The 5139-nt window shown below is 34.5% G+C and overlaps 1 pseudogene; it reads right to left on the bottom strand.

Annotated features, from left to right (window-relative positions):
- Positions 1 to 2096: 2096 nt before the first annotated feature.
- Positions 2097 to 5139, bottom strand: LOC143551796 (beta-caryophyllene synthase-like; annotated as a pseudogene).

The raw sequence follows: 5139 nt of genomic DNA on the forward strand, positions 1-5139 counted from the left end.
TTCTCCATCTTCGTTATTCGTCTAGTGTTGTTCAGTTGATTTTTAGGGTAGTTGTTTCGTACACTTAATCATCACCAGATTTAGTGCGGTTACTTTTTGGAGTGGCTTTAGGGATGTTTAGGGAGATTATTTTGACGATCTTACCCTTTAGAAGAATTCAGGCGCGTGTTTTGAAAATTTTGATCGGACGCTTGAAGTTCTCGCGTACCTATCGTACGATAAGACATTAAACATGTGTATTACGATCTTACCCTTTAGAAAAATATAGAACGGTACAAAGCAATACAAACGCTTGTCAAACGCTTACAAAATCAATGGTGCATTGATGAAACCCTAAAACGATTATAGTAATTATGAAAACCACCTGTTTTGATAGTATTCTAATGTCTATCTTGGTTTTCTTTTGATCTTCTTTCTTTTCTCATTGCAGATGATTTAGGGTTCTTCGATTTCTCCATCTTCGTTATTCGTCTAGTGTTGTTCAGTTGATTTTTAGGGTAGTTGTTTCGTACACTTAATCATCACCAGATTTAGTGCGGTTATTTTTTGGAGTGGTTTTAGGGATGTTTAGGAAGATTATTTTGACGATCTTACCCTTTAGAAGAATTCAGGCGCGTGTTTTGAAAATTTTGATCGGACGCTTAAAGTTCTCGCGTACCTATCGTACGATAAGACATTAAACATGTGTATTACTCTCTTATTATACTATTCATCAATTTGTGGTTGTGTGGTGGTTGTTGGTTACACGTGTTGGACTCATGTTAAGTTCCACTTGTATATGTAACACTGGCTGGCTTTATATCCCACCACTGTCTCGTTCATCTCAGCTGACCACTATCTCACTGTCCTACCATCTATATCTTCCACGGTTGCTGTGTACTCATTGGGAACCGTTGGTGGCGGTGGACTGGTGGTTGCATTGCGAACCATAAAACGGCGATCGTCTGTCGTTGCCGGGCTCCGATTCGGAACTCCTGGTAGTGGCAGAGTGGTGGTTGCGATGGCGGTGCTGTGGTGGTTCAATGGTCTATGTCACTGTGACTGGCTTCGTCTTTGTGGTATAAACCCTAAATCACCTGATTCTTTACCATTTTCCGACCCGCCATCAGTCTTTTCCGGGTTCCGATTCGGATCCTTTGGTGGCGGCGGTGTGGTGGTACAGCGGAGTACTGGACGGATGTGACCAACTTCATAGGATGTCGTTGTTAGACTGCTAACTGAGCCGGAGTGCCGGTCGGAAAAGCTAACTGTTATTTATATTAAGACATGTGGATAGGGTTGGATTAATTACAGGTTTCTTCTTTAGGCGTACACCAAAAATTACTTTCAACTTACATGCTCCATAGATAACTGTGTTGGGTGAGTTTTCATATAAAGCCAAAGCTTTCTGTAATTTCTATGAAGATCACTACATGTACAATTCTTGGCTTAAGATCACTACAGGTTTTGATTCGGACCCTTGGTGGCGGGGGAGTCGTCGTGGCCGTCATTTTAGATATATCTATATATAAAATCCGTTGAACATTATTAGCCCGTATTTGTTGTTTGTTTGGTTGTTGATTTCTAGTCGATGTTGTTGTTAGGGCAATGATGATCATGAAACTGAGCTGATCGTCTATCGTTGCCCCACTCCGATTCAGAACCCTTGGTGGTGTTGGAGTCACGATGGCTCGAACTCCCAGCAACGCTGGTCAAAATACTTGATATTTTATGATCATCTTTTTAATAGTTAGTTTTGTATGATATTTTCCTTTTTTTGTTATTAGATGTAATGACCAATGATCGAGGTTTCATCTGTGCACACTATTTGATTAAAGGTGTAATTTTTCTAACTTAGGGTCAAAACCAAAATATATGCATCAAAACCACAAGGTGGATGTTTTAATATAAAACATGAAAGAAGCATGTTTTAGTTTTGAGTGTACAAGTTCAAAAATGAAAACACATGCATGTTTTTGTTTTTGATAATAAATTAGCAATAATTAATTAAAACTTTCATATAATCAAGGAGCAAACAACTGATATAATGTTATTTATTATTGAGATTGGTGAAACTAAACCATTATCGATCAAGAAGATAAACAGATCGCTTGAAGTCATATGCTCATAACATGGATAAGCAAAGATTCAATATGACCTATGAGTTCATCATCCACAACCGAAAAAATATCTTTACTTTTATATAAAGCATCGCCGATTCGTCCTAAGTTGATGACACTATTTTTTAGAGGCACTGGAACATTATTACACGCGAAGGACTCTTGGGTGAAATCTTTCCATGCATCTTCAATTTGATTTTCAAATATGTTGCGGGCATACTCCTCTGTGACATCATATTGCTTCATGTAACAATCTATAGCAGATGCAACATTCTTTCTTTCTTTTTCTTCCTGCACTTATAGTAAAGCCATAAATAGCTAGCTAGCAATGCCGTCTTCGAAAATTAGTAAAACATTTTGGTCAAAAGCGGGTAAAATTTGGGTTACAAGTAAAATATAAATTAAATAACTTTATATATATATATATATATATATATATATATATATATATATATATATATATATAATACAATAGTAGTTATGATTTCTTTTATTAAAAATGGCTTGGTATTGTTTTTTTATTAAAAAATACAATTTTTTTAAAATAAATATGTATATATCAAATATATAATTATTTTACAATTTTCAGGCCTATTTGGGTTATCGGGTTTCCCCTCTTAAAGACACCCTTGCTAGTTAGCATTTCAAATGAGCAAGCTAGATGCATGAACATTAAAAAAAATATCTATAAATCGAGCAAGATAGATATATGAATCCACGACTGTTTCAAACGAGCAAGAAGTCATAATAATCAACTAGTATTTGTGTTGTAAGAAATGACATTAAACAACCACCAAAAAATGTATAGTGCATGCAAATAACGAATCTACCTTTCGGGTGCTAAGATCGTCCATGAGTCTGCCAATTACACCTGTAACTTTGATAAGACGTGGATGTGTGAGAACCCATTTAAGCATCTCATCTGTCACCATATCACCCATGCCCACAAAACATGTTGCTATAAGCATGTAACATCCGCTTGTCACTATTGAAACCGACATGTGCTCCTCTATTGTTGGTACATACCCCTCGTAAGCCCATTTTGCTTCCATCATAATGCTTCTAACAAACTCTGTCATCTATATTCATCTATATAGTTAGTCACATGCACCAAAAGTTTTTTTTGTTCTAAAATAGAACATGTTATCCAGAGTTTATTGTCTATTATAAATTATAATTATTAAAATTTTATTTATCATTTAAATATTGTCTATTATAAATTATAATTATTAAAATTCTATTTATCATTTATTTTTATATTTATTTGTTAGTCATTATTCTATCTCTACTTTGAATATTATACTTATTAAAATCTCTAGTTTATCATTATATATCATTAGTCGGCTAACATGATCATTATCATTTTCATTGTAATCTGACTAATGTCCCTATATACATTAGAGATTTGTTCAGTTATTCAATGTACATGAAATATTATTAGCTTTATTGTTTTGTTCTTTGTTTCATTTCTTTTTTTGCTTTGTCGTAGTCATTTTCATGTAATCTCTCTATATACAGATATGTTTTTATGTTTTTAGTAATTCAATACACATAAATTATTATTAACTATATTATTTTGTTCTCTGTTTCAATTCATTTAGTACGAATTAATAATCCAAAAATGAAAGATAACGAAACTAACAGATTCTTTGGCGTAGTTAAGACGATATGCATCTCCACCCATGATATTTTCCATTTCTTTGTAAACATCAAGAAGTCCTTGGTATATCTGTTTCATGTATTCCGGAAGCATGTCTATGCATTTTATTGACCACCTGGTAAGTGACTTCCTTGATTAGTTTCAGTAGCGGAGCTAAATGCTTTTATACATCATGTATATACGGCGCACACGAGTACCTTTAAATTGCTTCAGTAAAAATCTTAAGTTCTTTGTAAGTACCATAAATATCATAAGTATCGTCAAGAATCGTCGCCATTGAGGTTACTTTTGCTAAGAAAATTCTAGCATGCGAGTATTTTGACTCAATGTATAGACCAAGTGCCCAAAAGAAACATTCAACTAATCTGTCTCTTGCATAAGGCATATTGTTTGGGACATCAAGATGTTTCCACCATCTACAATAAACTAGCTCACATGGTGATGCTTGTACACGAATGAAAGTAGTATAATCGATAGGATGGGTTATACGAGTCTACGTTTATACCTGGAAAGTTGGCTAAGCTCCTCCCTATGCAATGATTGAAGCAAGTTGAACGCTAACTTGGCTAGTTCAAGTAAAGACTTGTTATGAAAATCTTGTTGCTCATAGAAAGGAATGTAACGCAAAGCTTCTAGTCTTGGCAACCTTTTTCGTATAGGTTGCTTTAGTGCCTCTTGTATATGAGTAGACAACTTAGAGTCTGTCTCAATAATATCCTTTTCTAATACAACTTCACCGTGCACTCCCAAATATGCCGCTTCATATAACTCAATCAAGCCTTGGACGTCATCGGTTAATGATTCTTTAAAACACCCATTTTCGTCTTTGTATTCATTAAAAATGTCTGTTTCAGTTCATATCAAGGATCATGAGCTTCTTTTTTTTTCAAGATTATCATTATCTAATCAATGTTTAATTACTAACCACACGATACATAGAAGCCTTGTTGTCGTAGTATTCGAAACCAAAGAGAAGGGCTTCCGCCGTTCCAGTTATCACCATATTCGTCACAAATATGTTGCAAGGCTTGATCAATATCTTCTTCAAAAAGATAGGCTATACCAAGACGTTGGATCTCATCAATTAGTTTTAACAAATTTGTGTGTTCCGTTTGAATATCCAAAAATGACATGATATCTTCTCTCACATCTTCCGTCAAGTCTTTCACTCTTTGTTCTACTTCGACTTGCTCTGCAGTTTGCTACATCCGAACGTTGTTAATTTACAATTTTAGATTTATATTAAATAAACATAAACAGTGTTTTTATTAAGTTCTAGTAATAATTTTGTACCTTGTCATAGATGAGAAACTGATCCCCCCAAACATTAGGAGGATAATTAGCATTGGGGCGAATTATTTCTTCTTGTTCGATAGACAT

Source organism: Bidens hawaiensis, unplaced genomic scaffold, assembly GCF_021521415.1.
Source record: "Bidens hawaiensis isolate Kalapana, Puna unplaced genomic scaffold, B.hawaiensis_p1.1 tig00016566_1, whole genome shotgun sequence".
NCBI lineage: Eukaryota > Viridiplantae > Streptophyta > Magnoliopsida > Asterales > Asteraceae > Bidens > Bidens hawaiensis.